General features: G+C 37.0%; 1 protein-coding gene across 1 annotated transcript in view; it reads right to left on the bottom strand.

Moving 5' to 3' along the window:
• LOC140243324 (phosphatidylinositol 5-phosphate 4-kinase type-2 alpha-like) overlaps window positions 1-20,934 on the bottom strand; it is a 51,932-nt gene that overhangs the window by 30,258 nt on the left and 740 nt on the right. The window lies entirely within an intron of this gene.

Raw genomic sequence — 20,934 nt, 5'->3', positions numbered from 1 at the left:
TTTATGAGATTAAAATACAGTCAAACAACATTCCTCTAGTTTAGGAGAAACTCTATTAAAACAATCTGGATTAAAACAAAGCATCATCAACAACAGAAATTAAGATCTTACGAGAGTGATACAATTGCATAATTGAGTATTTTTCACACATTCTATTTCTAAAAAGTTAAAAATATGCTACATTTAATGAGATAAACAAAACAACAAAACTGAGAGCAACATTGTCAATTTCTAGAGTTATTTTAGTCAAATAACATTCCATGAGATGACAACTGAGTATGTCAGCCCTGCATGAGTCATTTCATCCCTTGGTGTGGACTCTGATAGAAACGCCATGCAGTTTCACAGATATCCTTAAGAAAACCATCACCGATCGGTTACACACGAGAGAAAATTCGTAACTTGAATCATCATTGTAATGATGATTGCAATTCGTCTTTAGAATTATCGAACCTTACACACGCTCGCTCGAAAACTGTGATTAGAATTAGAATTCTCAAGCGAAGGCGTTACGTAATCCTTGGTGACTTGTCAATCAAAACAACGAGCTTCTATAGCGCGTATTATCTACGGAAGTGCTTGAAAGGTCATGTAAGCTCCGCCCCTCAAAAGATGTTTTGGAGGTCAAGCATTACACACGCAAATTTCGCACCGTAATTTGAGTGAAACTTCACTGGAATTCACCTCCGGACTAGAATTTGAATTCGTGATTGTGATTAGCATTCGTGATTCTAATTTGCTTCCACACATGCTAAAAATTCGTCATTAGAATGATTTTTCACTGGAATCATCATTCAAATGACGAATTTTTGACCATGTGTAACCGCTCTCTGAAACCTTGATTTTGTTCACGTGGAATTTCCTTGCCTTTTTTCATAAAGGTTGATGGCCTCCAGCCCCCTGCTGGGTGGGGGATGATTATTCTGAAGTACACAGTTGTAATAACATTTTGTCATGTAAATGATTGTACCAATTAAAACCTACAACAGACACACAAACAATAAACAATAAATACACTGTATAATGGAAAACCAAAATTCTGTTTAAGCCCATCATGAGTATTTGACCCAACAGATCAGGTAAAACAACATCAAGAAGACACAGCTTCTGTTTATATGTATTAGCTATTCTTCTCGTGAAAATGTGTCCATGTGTCAAGAACTTTCTAGCAGATTTGTTTTCTGTACTTTTTAAAGTGAAAATCTCACAAGATGTTTCATGATTTGAAGCCATATCCTCTGAGCCCTACAGTATTCCTGATGAGTATAAGAGTATGTGTATATCACTGCATCTACAGTATTTAATAATCAAGAAGGTGCAATTTATACATGTACCATTTTTTTCTTTAATAGAGTTTGAGGGATTTGTGTGCACATCACAATGAAAAACTGAAATGTCTCGTTGGTTGTAGTTGTTTCTTTTTTACCCTCTTGCACAAATAAAAGATTTGACAAACACAATGGGAACACACTGGATGAATGTTTAGGAATATCTGATTTATGCACCATACCAAGGTTTTTAAAGTGCTAAGGTTTCTTAAGTACAAATCTTACAAGAAGTTTCATGATTTCAAGCCCTTATCCTCTGAGCCCTACAGTATTCCTGAGTAATGGTATATATCACTGCAGAGACAGTTAACCATACAAAGTATCTGGTATATTAATAAGGTAGAGAGTGGTAGCAATAGAAGCATTTCTCTCATTGGCACAAATTTGTACAATTCTGCATGAAACATGTATGGGGCACAGTTAACAGGTTCATCCACGAGTCATAGGATATGGTTGAATGCATGGCAGTCATGTACAATGTAAAATGGGTTCCAAGTGATATGTGAACACTGTATGCTATACATTTTGTGAATTGGGACTTGTAAAATGTAAAACAATATTTCAAGTGATTGAATTTGCAACCAAGGGATGTATTTATCAATTTTCAAGAGAAAAAATAGCAATTTCCCACCTTATAAACAAAATAAAACACACTTGTGTGATGGGAGACAATATTTTGTGAGTTGTTGATTTTGTGAATATTGGTTGACTACCAAAATTTGCAATAATCAAAGACCAAAAAATATCTACCACGTACTACTGGCCATGCAGACCAATAAACAGCCTTCTTCCTCATAACATTTAGCACCATCAAATCTCTCAGTACATATGCCATGTATATAGACTATAAATCCACAGCAACAAGCTTGCGCAATGCATATCACTATCGTTTAAAAGACGTATTTGGAGAAAAAAAATATCGATAACGCAATCACTTGATCAAAAGAATCACTTGATCGACTAGTCTATTTGAAGTTGTTTTTGTTTTAGTATACTCCGTAAAATTCACATTTACATTGTAGACCCCACTAAATGAAAATCGGAGTGACAACAAATCTTTATATTTTGCAGACGGCATGTCTTATGTATATTCTACAAATACAGCAAAGATAATACTCAGGGTACTGGTACATTTAAATTTACATTGTCAGAGCAGTTCCATGAGATACATTTCATCCAAATCCATCCACCACGCAACAACCTATGAATGTACACAGGCATGCCAGAAGGCACAGTCCCATTGGGAAATATCTCAGCAGCACATACAGAAAGTGTATTTGGATTGTGATGTTTGACAAATGCAGTCTCTCGAGTTCATGGATGCGTAAAGTTTACTACTTAGGATTCCAAAACGAATGTCCTGATATCTATAGAGGAAGTAGTTGTACTTGTAAAATGTGTTTACATTCAATCCAGGGATGCCAACCTTGTAAGCAGCATTGTGGTATTCTCGGAGTTGAAAAGGTGTATTTGGTGGAAAACAGTATTCTTACCTTTCGTAAACTAAAAATAATAGAATTTGGGAAAAACAGTATTTTACACAAAACCTCCCATATACTCAGCAGAAAGAGTTACAAAATACTGCAAAAAGAAACAGATGGCATTTCTGATAATCCTAGGAGATTTAATCACACATCTCTCTTTTAGTTCTGATTCTCTGCCAATCATTATAAGGGGTGTCAGTACAATGTATGTATGCCACAGTATTTTGAATGGATTACCGTAAATTCTGGTTTCTTCAACAAGCCTCAAGTCTGCATCCTTTCAGTGAGCCTGTTCACACAAACACAGGAAGTTTGATGATGGTTTGGAAATCAATTTTGTGCAAAGCAATGCACAATCTGTGAGTTCTTGTGTGTGGACACAAAGTCATATCATCAACTCTTGTGATATATATATGCATCCAAATTCTCAAACCTTGCAATGTACGTACATGTAACTTGCCCCACACGGCATGTGTGAATGGCACGTCAAGAAATCCTCAATTTGTTCAATCCCATAATGCAACTCATCACACACGGACTAGGTCTGCACACTCGGGTGTCCTACGAGATGTTTTTTTTTTTAGGCATGCGCATCCTTGGAGATTCAAAGTGTTGCATTTGCAGCTAAGTGATTTCTTTTTGGTCATGTGTGAAAGGAGGCAAATAGAATACATTTCTATACAGTGATGCCAGAAACAAAAAATCTGGTGTGTGTATGTGTGAACGCTGCTTTTGTGTCTTTGTATTGGAACCCTAATAAACAATTTCTGCCGGGGGAACAAGGAAGTCAAACAAAGTCATTACAAGAGGATAGTGGGTGGACTGGTGTCTTTCCTGTTTACAGCAAAAATTATTCCAACACCTCCATCGCCCAATATGAATTTCTGACCTAAACATCCTGATTTGAGAGGATTTGCAAGGAACCACAGCTCGACTCGCCTCTTCCTCTACAACTAAATTTATCTCAAAGGTGAAGTACCTGGCAGATAGGAGCAATCTTTTCCATAAAAACATAACAAAAACAAAATATATCATGGATATGTAATTTCTTCTTGAGGTAGCTGCAATTCATATCAATTTCAGGAAACTGAATTCAGCAACAGCAGAAGAAATTTAATTAGGTTGGACTTGTTTAATAGTGGATTAGTGTTAGACAAATTCAGGAAACTGAACTCAAATCAGACAAACAAAATAGATGAAACAAAAACAAATTACTGAGGATATACCGAGTACAGCATTCATTAAGTCACATCATATTTCAGTTTGTTTGTTTTTTTAATTTGTTTATTTCATGAAATAAAAGAGACTATTTTCATGAGATAAAAGAGACTACAGGTACACTGGATGATCCAGCGTAACATTTTTTTTTCTTCTCCTAGAATGCTACGAAAAACAGACAAAAAATAATCCAACTTTCATTGAAAATGTTCTTTGTGGCTTGCTCTGCATGGATGAATGTTGGCCAAAGTTACCCATCTCCTGGCACAAAGCAAGCAAACAAACGAAAACAACTTCTAAACACAATCTTTGTCCTCCATTGTCCTCTAGCCCATTTCAAACAATTCAATGCCATAAGACCATCAAATATAAAACAAACAAACAAATGTACATACAATTGTACATGTGTGCATATTATGCTACTGGTAAGATAAACATCTTAACAACTGTTTTTTGAGGTACATGTAATACCCCTTTTCTCTTGTCACAGAAACTCCAACCCCCTCCCCTCCCCAGTTTGTTTGTTTGTGTTTGTTTTTTCCAATTTAATTTCCACACATTTGTCTTACAAGTGATGAAACTTGATAATAAAACTTGATGATAAAGAATTATCACAAGCAAATGATGGCATTCAGTTTTACTCAGAAATTGAATCACATATCTTAAAGTTAGATTCACACATTATTTGTAATCTTTAAAGTTTTAAAATTTGACGATTAGCTTATTATAGTTTGAAACGACTACAAGCACCCACATTAAAACAAATCTTTCAGATTAAATTTTCAAAGAAAGTCCCATGTACTTTGTAATGAATAAATTTCAAAACTGAAAGAAATATACTGCTACACAGCACTATCAATAAACCCAATAATGTGCGACAATACAGTAGTGTTCAACATGAATAGGAGGTTCACCTGGAAGCCAAAGGGGGAATGGGATTCACAGTGAGGTCACTTTAACTTTCGAGTGTGTAAACTATGAGCAGGATCCCTCCCCCGTAAACCCCAAGAAATCTTGTGGTTCTAATCATAAACTTATCTTTATGTTGGCTAAATTTCAAGAACATCTACATGGGGCTAATCTACAAGCTAATCATTGTACAAGTTTAAAACTATGATCTAATCTTTACAAGAAATATGTCCTAATTATAAATTGCAATCTAGTCTGTTGTTTACAATCTCAGTCGTGTGAGTGCACACATGCATATCAATGGCCACATGTGGCATGGTGTGTGATCATGCTAACATGCAAACTGGGTCACTGAACTCAGGGAGGTGAGACAAAAAGGAGTGGGCACTCTGCCCTGAGGGTTTTCCCTATCACTCAACACAGGATTACAAGGGATCAGTGCCCCAACGAACAAGTAAACGACCTCTTACGTAACGAGGTCAATCTGATCGTTATCACTGCTGTTTGATGTTCGATCCTCGGGGCCGCGGTGATTTGGCCCTCTATCGTTAGGAGTATGGACAGGCCAGTTGACTTGTGTGTGTTCACAAGGACGTGTCTGTGGGTTTTACATTCTTTATGCAGGCTCACACAGCATATACTCTTGGGACCTACTAGTCTAAGAATTCAGCTCTCGATAGATACAAAAATTTTGAAAATCGGCCAAGAAGAAGTTGAGTTTTGACAATGTAACTGTTTAACAATAGCCATTGTTTTGCTCTTGTTTTAATCAAATTACGACGCAATGTCAAGTGTAAATCCTGACTAGTGCTGACGAAATTCACCTGTAGATCAGAAGATGTTGGGGTTTTTCTTTAGTCTGATGTATCACTTCACTGTTCGCTCTTGTTGGTTCTCTTGTCATATTTTTTTGGGAAACTTGTGTACATCCGCCAAGACATGTTTTTTTCTGGTCCCACTAACATATTTTTGTGAGCAAGTTTAGTTCTCCAGGGGATGAAAACACTATTTGAATGTTTTTTGTTGCATGCTGGGGATAAATTGAGGCAGGAGGGCTGTAATCTACAAGAAAGTGGTCATGATGGAGACTACTATAGGACCTAATCTTGGTGAAATAACTTGCCTCCTTGTCTGCTGGTGTAGGGCAGGGAGGTGTGAAGGGTGAAGACATGTGAGAGTGCAGTGAGAGCTGAACTATCTCACATGTCCTGTATCAGTGTATGCATGATAAGATATTCACCATGGCGCTTTTTTGTCTGTCTGTCTGTTCTTGTTTTATTCTTATTTGAAAGCTGAATGGGTATTTTTATGATGGTTGTTGCTGTTGTGGTTGGTAGTTTCTATGCTAGCTTGGTATTAAAATTATTATCATCAGACATTATTAATAGGGCATGTGTTCCACTACTCAGCTGTTCATGTTTCTTTCACATTCTTACAATCAGTATATTATCATTGGTGCTACTAATCATTATTGTTAAATGTTTTTAAGTCTGTGTTAATTTGTTTCCATTTCATGTTAAAATTATTTCACCATAATGGCATGCACGGTACATTTGTTCCCAAGAAATCTTATAGTAAATGGACATGTAATACAGTAATACTACTAATAGGCCAACAGCTAGGGCCTACCTTGTATATTAGCTGCAAAATTCAAAATGTGACCATGCAACCAGTTCATTGCACATCACAATGCACCAGTGTTGTTTGCAGGCACAGCAATGGGTAATGCACTAGTAATGCACCAGTATACACCACCCACCAGTACCACGTGGAGTACACGGTAATCCAGGTTCTGGCCAGGGAGGGGTGAGACCCACCAGCCTGTTGACAAGGACTGCGCATGTGCACTGTGCGGCCAGGCGGCAGTAATCTAGTTAGTGGAGTGGTCTCTTGGGGAGTGCGGCTCCGAGGATGGTTCAAAAGACACTAATCCAGTGCCCACTCCTTTTCCTCTCACCTCCCTGCTGAACTATACTTTGTATTCTACCAAATGTTTAAGTTGACTAGAACATTTTTCCAACTCCATGCATACTTTTCTGCACATGTATGGCTGCTCCAGCCATAAACGGATGTGGCAACACACTAACGAAGATTCATGTGAAATAGCATGGGTATTACATAGGAAAGTAGCGAGAACTTGGATGCTGTAGAATCATCCTTGACAGTATCTTGCAGGCATCTATTAAAGAATACATGATTACCTATAGCTGTCTTAATCAAGTGGCCAATAAATAATCAATCAATTCACTGCTGAGCTGTTTTCAAAGAGATCTTTTTTTTTCTTTTTTAATAACAGTCTGAGATCACTTTTGTGGCATTCCATGCAATCGCAACATGAGAATGCATTTGCCCAATACATTCTTGATAAGCTCCTTGGGCGAATGTTGAGGATGCAATGTACCAGCTTTTCTTATATAACAATCATAATGATTATGCATCGGTTTCTCCTTGATATGCTGGGTACGCTGAAGTTTGCACTGACCATTCCCTTTTGCTCCACTACTTTCACTTTACTGAGCTTTCTCTAAACAGGATATTAAGTGACAAAGACCAAGACAAAGAAAAACATGAAGATAATACCATGTATTGAGCACAATGCCCATTTCTGTACACTGTGTAGCAATCTGAAACAAAGTGATATTATACTGATAATTGCCTATCTGTCTAACCATGTGGAAAACTGATCTGTGAAGTGTGTTCTCCGCAGGCTAGTAACTCACATACTTGTCAGGTGACATGGTCATATGACTCATAACTGAAACCGACCGCCAGGGAAACTATGTACACGAAACTAGTCTCATAAACCAGTCCCTTCCCACTCTTGATTTGGGAGTTTACAATGAAATACAATGTCAATCTGCCACAGATTCTGGATTAATAAGTATCCATACTTGCATTGTATTCTAAATGAATACCTCCCAACTTGAATCAGTCATTTACAAGAAATGATTATAATGGCAAATTATATTTGTATGATACTGTACTTGATTAAATTGCTGATTGGTGTTACTTTTTTTTTAACATTTTTAAGAGGGAAAGTTGCAATGTCAGAGTATTTTTGATGACAAGAGTTCAAGTATCTTTTCAGGTAGTTCAACCCTCTGGGAAAGCAGTAGTAGTAATGCCTCAGACCTTGATATACAATACGTAGTTTTAGAGTTCATACTTCACTTGTAGGATATTAATATAAAGGTTCAGTGTGATTACCAAATAATTACAGCACTTTTTGATAGCTAAGGAAGCAAGAAAAGTCACAAAACACATTCTGTGATTTTTAATCCATACAAAAACAGATCCTAGCTTTTTGCTTCGCTTTGGATGATTGATTCACTACGTAAACAATGGCTCCATATTGAAAAGTTGATTTTGGCATACATGACACACACACGAAGAGAATGGTCATTTAAATTCAGAGCTAGATGTGATAAGAGCAGAGATGATGTAATCTACTGTATACGCCATATATCTGGCGAGTCTAAATTTTTGCGAATCTGGAATTCCCGAAGATTTCGCGAGTGGTTAAATTTGTGATCTTGGAGTCCTGTACTGAACGGAGAAATGTACACACGTGTATGTCACATCCATATCAGGATCAGAGTCAATATTTTTGCATGTCTTTAATTTCATGAATAGCACCTGACTAGCAAAATTCGCGAAAATAAAAACCTAACGAAATATTCTGCATATTATACAGTATCCAACGATCAATCTCCTTCACACAGCCATGAATGGAACTCGGTGCTGCCAGTAGGAGAGGCTGACAAACAGCTGCATGATGAACTCCATCATGACCAGTGACAAGGCAATCTGTGTGCAAGGTGGATGGCATCTTTAGGCAGCGATTCTTGTATAAGGATAAATGTCCACCAATGCTTTGGGGGAAAAAAAAATGATGCCATGACTGTGTCTGACCTGAAAATAGATCAATCTCATCAAAATCGACACTCACCTACTACGACAGTCTCTAACCTCTAAAACTTGCCCCAAAGACCGAAATATTGGTGTCTACCTTTTGGACAGGCAAATGCATTGATGATATACTTGTAATGTGCCTTTATATATGCCTAGAGAACAAACAAGGTAACAAGTCAGTATAGATGAGGAATTATTGTCTTTTTTTTTGGGGGGGGGGGTTGTTGAAGCAACCTGCAGGCCTACCTTCCCAACAGGGAAGAAATCCAAACATCCACATACATTCCAAAACATCAGCTTTCTCGCGCATGCATTATCAGGGAATAATTTTCCAACTCAAATTTGATTTATAGCAATTTCAGCTGATGAACAATATGTCAAAAGGTATCCTGTACACTTCTGTGGAAGAAAACTGCTACACAAAAGTTAGTTCGTGTAGCAGTGGTGTAGCAAATTGCGATGCGATACCATGAGAATTATTCCCTGATTATTAAACCAAAAAACCAACACCTGTTGAGAGGTTACAGACCGCTCTTTGACAACTAGATAATTTCTTTTATAAAAGACCAAACAGTTACACCAACCAATACATCTGGTCTCTAACCTCTTTTTTATCCACCGTATGGTATCACTACTGGTGAAACTTTAAAGGGATAGTACAGTTTTGGTTGAGATGAGAAATAGGCTTTCGAATTTTTGCAAGATACCAAGAAAACACTTATGATATAGCACAGAGCATACCATTTTAAGAGGAATTCAAAGTTTATTTGATGAAAATCGGGTTTGGAATAACTGAAACATCCAAAAACAAAGTAAAACAAAGCGATGGTTACAAAGTGTGGGTCCCACACTTTATTAGAATCATTCTTTTTTGGATATCTCAGCCATTTCAAAACCAATTTTTATCAAATGAACGTTGAATTCCTCATAAAATTGCATGCTCTTTCATATTTCATATTAGATTTCTCATTATATCACCTAAAAATGTTAGAAACCTGAAATTAGGTCTCAACCAGAACTGTACGATCCCTTTAAAGATAAAAATTGAATCAAATCCATTTGTGATATCTGATTTTCTTTTCAATGACTTCTGTTTATTGGTAGTTATCTTCAAAATAATGTAATGTACTTCAACAAACCTTTCATCCTAAATTAAAAGGCATTCATACTGACTTTTTCTATCTAAAGCCATTCACACCACGGAATAAAAGATGGTGGACTCTTGATATCATATTTCAGTATCATATTACTGGATGTGTGTCAAATTTCATACGGACTATGGGCACGTTTACACTTGCATGGAGGAAGAAAAATCTTTATTTACTTTATAAAACTGCCTTATATTTTCTGCACAACATGCTTGCAGCTTCTTTCGATAGCCATTAGAAAATACAGACGTCATATTTTAGGATGCTGAAGCGATTTAACCATCTAGTCCATGAAAATTGAAAGCATATTTCTGTTGTTTTAGTGATGTATCTGTTTATAGGGATTTACATTACACGCTTGAAAATTTCACAGGGCAGAGTAAAAATATAAGTTACATAAATTATATTATATATGTGCCTGTACATATGCATGTAACAGTGACAAATTTGCAAGAGTTTCATAATTCATATGAAACATGAACATTAAAACATGATTACACCTGCAATGAAGGAAAATGAAAAGGTTTTGTTCCTACATTTAACAGCACAAAGTTTCTTCATTTGAGAGAATATACACACTATGCTAAAAATGTCGAGTCAAACTTTTTTTGAAGAGGAATTGAAAAAATACTCATGTTAAACATTATATATATCTACAAATACCAAAACTTTAAAACTATCTGCTAGGATTGAACAGCTACACTGGCCAAATGGAAGTTAGATCCAGGGGGTTACGGTTGCTTAGAAACAAAACTAACATAAATCAAAGAAACAAAAGAAGCATTTAAACCGAATGAGTCCTTCCCCATTGCTAGGTACAGTATGCTGAGTGGGCCATTGGTGGTCGAGATGCCAAAAATAACGACTTCACACTACATACACGCTCCAGTGACTCGACACAGCCAAGCGTGGCAGGGCCCCAGCTAATCTGCCGTGGTCCAAGCGTATTCATTTATTGATGACATTTTCTAATCTGGCAAAGCCATTACTGGGCCTCCATGCCTTGTCTCAAGGGTGGACTCATGTTTTTTCCTCTTTTTATTCTACCTTTATATTTCTCCCCTTCCTTATCCTTGATTAATCTTTCTTTCTCCCAATGCATTTTAAAAAGGCATCTTAACACTGGCAGAGACTTCCCTATAATGCACACAGCATTCACTCAGTCTCACCTACTGATTGTATATCTCAAGGACTGATTTTGAAAAAAAAAAAGAAAAAGAAATGAGTAATATAAAAACAAAACACATTTTGCATGAGACAGAGAAACAATATCTAAGTGCCATTAAATCCATTTCTGATCAATTAATAGGAGGTGCAGTGTTTACAGACCAAGCTTTAGTGCATCCATTATCAAATGTACATTATTCTTAAAAATGATATTTTTTTTCCCTACACCACCAATGCTGCATCCTAATTACCACAAGCACCTATGTCTACACACGTGGTTCAAATTCAGTCATAAGTCTAACGAGTCACTCAGCTACACTTCACTGTACACGGTAAAAGAAAAAAAAATTGAAGGTCAGAGCTGATAAGCAGCGTTTCACAGAACTTTGGTAATTCATACATACCACATTATTCATGAAAGTGAAAATATCTAGTACAGGTACCCACTTCTAACATCTAGGGGTGCGTTTATCAACTTTTTTTTTTCTGCAGAAACAGATTTTCCAAACGGCTTTCAGGGATTTTTTTAGAGATGATAAACACAAAGCTGTTTTGATTGTGGGGTTCGGAAAGCCTTTTTGAAAACCACAAATTTGTGCTTTCCGAAACAGGTTTCGGCCAGAAACATGTTTCTAGAAAGTGAGACAAATGCAAAGCTGTTTTGAAACAGCTTTGTACTGCGCACGCTGTATATGACCCCTTCTCCTCAGGTCAAACGGTGCAATGCAGCTGCGCAATGACAAGGCCAGTTTTCGTGTTGGTGATGAGTTGATATAAATGCAACTTACGTTGGAAGGCGTTTGCAAAGGGCTTTGGAAACGACTTTTGATAGTGGGTATAAAGGCCGTTTCAAACTGGGGAAAGATGATAACCACAGCCTAAGTAGAAACAAATGTACATTTACCTGTACACTAGACTGTCAGTCTGTGGCCAAGTTGCTGCTATAGGACTGACTTTGTTGGGGGTTTCAGACTGCAAGAGAACTCATTTGTACATAACATGAGAACCATTTCTCTTTTTTTTTTTTCTTTTAGGTTAAGTAAATTTCTCCTAGCACATTTTTCAGTTATCAAATCCAAACTGGTAAAACACAGTCTGGAGTTGGTTTTCGATTGGTTCACTTCTGGGTGATATGCTTATGGTCTGAATGTCTTGTCCTCTAATACACAGCGAATATGGGGTAAGGTTATTCACTCCCACTTTATGATTGAAATACACAAGTGTTTGCAAGTAAAGTATATCAAGGGTTGCTTTCTTGACTGACCGATTACACTACAGAATTTGAGACACAGCTGTCACCTATAAATGTTATGCTGTTTGCAGTTAGCAGTGGGTAGGGAGACTTGTTTCATATTTTGAACAGAACATTACACACCATTAAAAATCCCAAAAAACAAGATTATAAACACAACTTTATTTTTGCCATCTGAAATCTCTGTTTGCCTGCATGACTGGGCTCCTTTAATACTGGACACATTGTTTTAGACCCATCCAGAAGGGTATCTTAATGGTGATATCAATATTGATGCTGTATCATTATTACTGTACATGACTGTAAAGCTGGTTTTAAATAACCCATTTCTATTCAGGAATATATCTGGCATCTTCCATACTGCTTTAAGAAAATTACTTTTAATAGAAGAACAAAGCAGAATGATAACACAAAGCAAGGGTAGCTGATTGTGACGAGTTGTTTTGAAATTGCTTTCAATATCCAATTTAGACCTACATGTAGACGGCTGGACTATAATGAGGAAATCAGCAGTCCTGCACACACTGCATCAAAAACCACAAACATTCGGGGCATGGAACTTTTGTGAATTGGAGCCGACAGCCTTTTTTTGCAACATGAAACTGTCGCAAATTGCTACTGGCATTCAATGCACTGTGTAGACTACACACTTTCATGTGCAGTTTATTTTTGCAAATCTTGGCTCCTTGCAGAATTCACAAAAGTTTCATGCATGCGAAATACCTGATTTTACAGTAATCTACAACATGAAACAAATTTTGGGCAGTCAGTAGTCATTAAAAGACTTTAAAGCCATTGATTTAAAATGAAGACACACTGAACTATGTATCGCACAATCCTCAGAAGATAAAATCGATGGATAGAGAAAGAAAAAAATAAGATAAAGTTTTACAAAAATTAAGAATAAGATATAGTTGCAGTAGCAAGGTATTCTGGCCACTGAAATGACATAGAGCATATTATGCTAACGTATTGATTGTAATCGGATGCATTTTCTCCATGAAGAAATACAGAGACACACCCTTGAGATGGCAAAGTTGACACTGATAACCCTAAATGGTGGTCAACATCCAACTTTAAAAGCTTTGTCAAGCAATTCTTTCTATGTACACCATATATACAATGTATGTATAGGAACAATGAATAAAAGATAAGTTTCTTTACACTTGTACATGTATGAGAAATGCCATGCTATCAAACATTTTACTTCTGCAAACAAATGATACTTGTACTCCACCCTATACTGCACAATTGCTTTCCAACTCATCAATGGGCTTCTTACTCGCCGCTTCTTGCATTCTGAATGAGTTGACGTCAAAACCTGTTTGGGAGTTCGGGCATACAGCATGTAAAGGTGGCATCAAATACCAATGAATGAAGAGAGTACAAGAAGAAAAAGAAAGAGCGAGGGGAAAGAGAGAGAGAGAGAGAGTGTGTGTGTGTGTGTGTGTGTGTGTGTGTGTGTGTGTGTGTGTGTGCATGTGGATGTGTGTTTGGGAACAGATAATGTAACGATTACAGCAGAATGATTCACAGCTACAACATATACTTCAGCACCGTTTTTTTTTTTTTTTCTGTAATATCCGAGTAATTCTACAATATTTGCCTTCATCATTTCCTGCAGTTTTGATGGAAAGCAATGTTCTGTATTAAAAGTCCTGTTTACCTAAACTTTGGGAACAGTGATTTAAAAAAAAAAAATCAAGATATGACATTTAATGCATATATATGTGTAGGTCTGTTGACCACAAAACATCCTATCATATAAAATTTTCGGGATAAAGCCTAAAATATAAAGAGATATCTAGATTTGTATTTTTCTCATTAAACCGTAACTGTAGACGGTGTAAAGTCTGGAAGCATTTTTATCATAACTATTGTTCACATTTTGTATATTTAACAATACAATGTACTTACAGCTGTAAGTCGATTTTACCAATTCAGTTTTTCTACAGCTGGTTGTTTCTATCCCCTAACTCACATTTCAGAACTGTAAAGCACTAATGCTGGGTTTTTGTTTCATCTGCTAATGGTAAATTATGCCTTTAAAGCAACTCTGCTCTGGTGACCCTGTCCTACAATTGTGTATTGTGCATTACTAGCCAGGCCTACATGTTCATGTGTACTTCTCTTTACTCCACCCTTCCTATTCACTTTGGGGTTCCCTCCCCCCCCCCCCCATTTTTCTTTTTCTTTCTCACTTTCTTTTTTCCCTTCTTACATTTTGTCCACTATACATGGTAATCCCCTACACAGCCTATGTGCGTGCACGTTCGCTCGGAGCCAAATGCTCGCGGTATGCATTCAGCGGGGTTCTGCATGATGGGAAAACCACTTGATTTGGCCACTTTCAGATGTTAGCTGCAAAGTGCCTCCCGAGTGCTCCTAAACGCAAGTCAAGTGGTAAAAGATAAAAAACAAAATTAAACGACTGTCACATCAATGTCAGTTGGAGCTATGTACACTGTAGAAGTCTCCTTTTAGAAGCCCTCTAATACATTGTATCTTCAACTACATTTCGTTCAAAGATGATGTACTTGGCACAAGAGTCATTGGCATCGTGAATTCAGAACATAAATACAGGTATAACATTCACAATGTTTACTTAAAAAAAAAAAAAAAAAAGAGTTTCCTTTCATAGTACACAAATGACTCACAGGTTTAAGTGGGTCGGTAGGAATTGTGTACAGAAAGTACAGTGTACACTGTACCTCTGAACTGTTCGAATCCGCAGGGCATACCAGACATCATGTACATGCACATTTATAACATTATTGTACAATCCTTGTAAAGCATAAATGCAACTTTGATGTCAATGGGTACTATGGGAATGGAATGTACAACTGTATCTCATGCAAGGAAAATAGAGACTGGTTTTGTTACTGCAACAAAACAACCCCCTTAAAAAAAAAACACACACACACACAAAAAAAAAAAAAACACCCAAGTGAAAAGTCCTAGTGAAAAGCTTGTTCAATTCATCTGAGGTTTCGTGGGGGGTTTAGTGTGTGTGTTGTTGGCCTTTTTTTTTTTTCAGTTCCATGCCCTACAATTCACGAGTGTTAGTATCCAAATATTGCTTAATTCCAAGGTTAGGCAAGCCAGCTTTGACAAAAAGAAAATGAGCATGAAATGCTTCAAATCTTTCAGCAAACTGGTCTCTTGGCCAAGAAATTCTACTGTTTTCACACAACCCTCCACTGATTCATAAGAAATGATGATATCGAATAATTTTCTGCTCAAGAGCACTTTACTACATAACTGACATATTGTACACTGAATGGCGAAAGAAATAAAATGAATTTTACAACTGTATAATTGGGCTCACTTTTATCTATATCTTAAGTTTTGTTATCACTGAAAAAAAAAAATCAAATGTTTTTCCTACTGTCCAATACTGGATACACTAATAATAAACACAAAATTTCATATTTCTTATGAGAGGTGTAATCATTAAATTGCATCATAATTTCACAGGTTTCACAATATATTCACTTGAAGTGTATTGTGCTGTAGCAAATCCAGAATACGGTATGTATACATGAAGGATATTTGCCAATTTTTCTACTTCATATCTGACACGGATGTAGCTCCTGAATATCATGCAAGTTTTTTTGCTGAACTCTTGATCATTGATTGCCATCAATTTCTCTACTTTTGATTTTCAATGCAATTTGATCTCATTCTGTCCCTGATTTGTAAACAAGGTCAAATATATGAGAGAGAGAAAAGAAAGAGATAGAGGGAGAGATAGAAAAAGAAAGAAAGAAAGAAAGATAACACAAATATATTTCTCGATGCTGACTGAAAATACCCCCGGAGGCCCTGGATCGCTGCAAAGAGTTACGGTTCAATGCAGGTTTGTTGAAGACACAGTTAGCCGTTGAGTTGCACATCAAATGGTCGATATCAACCTCTCAGTCAACTCTTTATGACATACAATGTACTGTAAATCACAGCCCAGGTCTAAGGTTACAGTGTAATTCAAGGTCCACATCCACATCTACTTACAGTACAAGGCACTGGTAGTCCTATTCATAGCCTGTCCTCTGCATTCATCTCCCATTAGCACACAGTACCAAGTTCCACATCAAGAGCAGTACATTGTACACTTTGTATGATCACGTCATGGCAATGGATACCAACTGTATACTATGTATTCCATTTTATGACATTTCTTTAAAAAAGTATACTATGCACTCAATGCAGAGAGGGCAAGCTGCATCATAACCACATCATTCAACTCAACTCAACTGGGTTGAATAGTGAGAAGATCTACTGTTGTACACGTACAAATGTATGTAAGCAACTGAAAGATTGAGATGACCAAAAAGTACTCACAGAGAATGAAAATTAGAAGGAAAAACAATTACGTTTTCAATCAAATCTTACAGGTGATATAACATACAGTACAACCTACTTAATGCCTTAATCACAAAACTGGGTTGTCTTCAGCATGGCTCTGTAATCTTCGTTGAAATCAATCTCATCCATTAGACCATATAAGCCAGAACGCAGAAGACTGCAACATTGACTATTTGGGAAATATAAAATAAACCCAGATTCTATTCATCTGTTGTTGTTGTTGTTTTTTTTTTTTTAATCATGAAGACTCTAAAACACATTACAAAACTATACTGTTAATAAACTTTCATCTTGAGTTTAGTGCCATGTACAAACCACTTTGTGTTGGCTTCATAGAAAATGACTTGAAGAAACTTTGCTGTGTGACTTTAAAGGGGGATTCCAGGGCTATCTGTTTATTAAAGGTTATAGGCACTCTAATAAGAAAGAGTAAAATCCTATAAGGACAATGGTGAAAAATTGAGTAAAATCAAATAACATTTAAATAACTAAGTTATGAAATTGTAAAATTTGGTAATTTTCACATAACACTTCTCAATCAGTCAATACGAATATGTTCAGGAATGAGTTGATGATACAGATAATCCCTCACAACTTGCTATAAACATTGTAGTTTGTACACAAAATCTTGAAATTTCTAGTTTTTTGTTCAAACACATTTATGCCCAGTCTCAATTCCTAATGTACAAATGTATCTGACTGATCATTATGCTGCAGTTATTCAGCCAGGAATAATATGCTTTACAACTTTCAAGCAAATTTAATTTGAAATCGTCAATTTTTCGTACGCACAATCAATGGAAATTTGTGAGGGGATGACATTATCAGCAGTTACAGTATTCATATCAACTGTTCAAGAACTCTCTTGTATACGGTAATTACAATAAATTACATGGGTTGAGGCAAAATTTCACAATTTTATAATTTTCCTTATTTTGATATGGCTTTGATCAAATTTTCATTGCTCTACTTATCAAATTTTACTTTCTTTTCAAACTACATTTGCAGTGTAACCCTTGACTGGGCTGGAATTCCCCTTTATAATGATTACGTATCTAGTGATGTTCATGATGATGACAAAGCTTTTAAGCTTGCAAAAGTTTTTATTTTATTCTGCCATGATCGAAAGATCAAAGAATAGATGTCACCATGTAGGGGGTGCCGGTCTTTTCAAACAGCATTGCAGTAATCTAAGGTCTAAAAAGGTGGATTTTTGGTGGAAAAAAAGAGCTATCCTCCCAGTAACAACTTTCATGTGCGATTTCATATGGATAGCTGTACATATTTAGCTCGGCCGATGTATGCAGGCTGTGCCGTTTCCTAGTTATGATGTCTGCATAAATATCATAAATTAGATTTTTTTGTGAGAAAATGCTCTCAAAACAGCGTATACACAGTGTAAGGCAAATGCTTTCCATATATTAGAAGGTAAAGGTTTAAATCTTTCAAAAAATTGAAATAGCTTGAAATTTCATTTGGTGCAAGTTTACAATCCCTCTTTAACCCTTTCTGTGCTAAAGAGTCAAATGTGCATAAATTTTACACACAAACCTATGAGCGGTTGATATTTTTGTGGCACACATTGGATTAAAGGCATACGATCGTCATCCCTTATGGTACGTAAACTCCGAACGACCGAAGTTTGTGCATGCAATTGCGCAATGCCAGACTCGGTGCTATATATATATCCATAAACGTGTGGGACAATGCTGCCACTGACTGAGACTAGTGTGTGTGTGTATGCATCATACACAAACATTGTCACCGCGAGCTGCGGTGATTGGAGGAGAGAGGTCAGAAGACGCGTGGCTCTTTTGGCCTCTCTTCATGCGCACGCGCACTGAGAGTGTGCGTCCATTCGGAAGCTCTCGTGGCTCGCTCGGACAGCCATTTTGGGTTAGGAGATTTGTAGCACAGAGCTCTTGTAGTCTAGCGTGTTGTTCGCTGACCCATTAAGCCAGCGCTATTCTCATTCGGGGTCACTACATTTGATACAGAATGGGGGAGGCAGCGTGTTGTGTTCGTCTCCGTGCCGCACAAAGCACTCGCCACGATTGTATGCCTTTAATATAAATTACACCTAAATACAGTCAGCTGGTAAAAACTCAAGTGGACATTATGTCTTGTGATTGATATAGAAAATTATCTCTAGTCACTAGGCTCTGAAAAACAAAAGATAATCACGGAGAAAAATCCAGGCAATCCAGTGGTTTAGGGGCCATGTCCTGTTATGACCGTATCTCTTACAATGGCACTTATTTCCAGTTTCAAGTTTCTTTATTGTTCAAAACCTTCCTACATGTATTTATAAAGGCACAAGAACATACAAATATAGTAACAATCTCAAAGTTTATAAACAGCATAACATGTTTCAATATCAAGCTATGTACTATGCAATGAAACCTTGTTATTAAATGTTCAGATTTAAAAAAAAAAAAAGAAGAAGAAAAAAGACTCTGTTGACACCAAGGTGACCCTGTTGATTCAAACACTTTCTTTTCACTTGCCTTTCCATAGGCACCACAGGACAACTGACACAAGGTGATTTAAATGGTCCCATGGAATTCCTTGAATGAGGTTACATTAAATACAACAATAATAACAATAACTATAACAACAACCAACAAGAAGCATTTAGAACCAACAAAACAACAAGTAAATGAAAAAAGGGAAAAACACATATGTCCTGTTTGTCTTGGGAAGATGAACCTATAAATTCCTAGATATAAAGTATAAATCTGCACAAAATTAATCTTAAAGTCTATGCCTCTTGCTTGAAAGTCTCTGAAATCTGAAGGTGGATAGACTGTCAAAATAACACCTTTTGATTAACAATTTCCTGTGATAGGCATCACATTCGAGTATATAATGAAATTCATCTCCTACAACATTTTTGTTGCATTTTTCACAAGTTCTCAGTTCAAAGGGGTATGTTCATATACAATTGTAACTGCCAGAAACCGGGAGTTTCTGTTCCAAGTTTCTGCATCTAAATCTAGTGAAAAGTTTATATTGTACATTACATTTACATGTATTCTGACATGTTTCAGCTTCACAACAATGCCAAGTGCAGAAAAAAACAAACAAAAAACAAACACTTTGGCAATCAAAAGTGAAATTATTGCCATAAATATTTTTGGTTGCCTACACAAGTATAGAAATTGCACAGTTACATTGTAGGTGTCTATCAATTCGATACTTGCTCCGTACTCCCTGATACGAATGTCTATACGCCATAGCGCACAAGCACATCATCTGCTGAAATTAGCCAGCCACTTTGATGGAAAGCTGGCATCAACGAATAATGCTCCTTGGCCCCACTGCTATAAACTGCGCATTTTAAATGCAACTAAAAAAACTGAATGCAAGTCCACCAAATTGCACGCAACTTTGCATTTTAAACACAGGTTCACTGTTGGAAAGACTTGTATTTGATTTAGCACTCAAATATCAAATGCAACTTTGCGCTAGATTTTGATCAAATGCAAAAGTTGTGGGTGACATTTGCATTTGATGTGAAGTTGTGTTTAATCGCATGTCGAGTTTCTAGAATAGGGCCCATGAATTGTTTACACTACAGTAGCAGAAGCCAGGATACCCCAACAAATGCACTATGTTTGCTGGCTAATTTCAGCAGAATATGCGCCTACGCATGCATATACATATGCATACGATGAGCAGCAAGCAAATTTCGACCTGCACTACATTTACGCACGTTGCACTCGGAAATCCCGCACACATATAAGTACTGTACGTATAACAGGGCTCCACACTAACTTTTATTTTTGGTGGCCCAAAGGCAAACATCCGACCTTTTTTGGTGGCCCGATCAGGCTACCAAATTCTTCATTTCTGAAATTTTGGTGGCCCGACGTGTGTTTTTGGTGGCCTCGGGCCACCGAACCACCGTTAGTGTCGAGCCCTGCGTATAAGAGTATACGTACGCCACACATCACATGTCATGCACACAAGAAAGGCCGGCCGGCAGCCCGAACTAGCAGTTGTTTACAGGATTGACAGCGCGTACAGTAGCGCGCGACGCACTTGTAACAACTGATTGAATGCGCACTGCTAGTGTAAACATTGTGACGTCGGCCGTGCATGTTAGTGAGAATTTAATACAAGCACACGTAACTCATTTCAGCTCTTCC

Source organism: Diadema setosum, chromosome 20 (assembly GCF_964275005.1).
Source record: "Diadema setosum chromosome 20, eeDiaSeto1, whole genome shotgun sequence".
NCBI lineage: Eukaryota > Metazoa > Echinodermata > Echinoidea > Diadematoida > Diadematidae > Diadema > Diadema setosum.
Note: the sequence above shows the minus strand (reverse complement) of the source record. Positions and strands in the feature narration are given on the sequence as shown.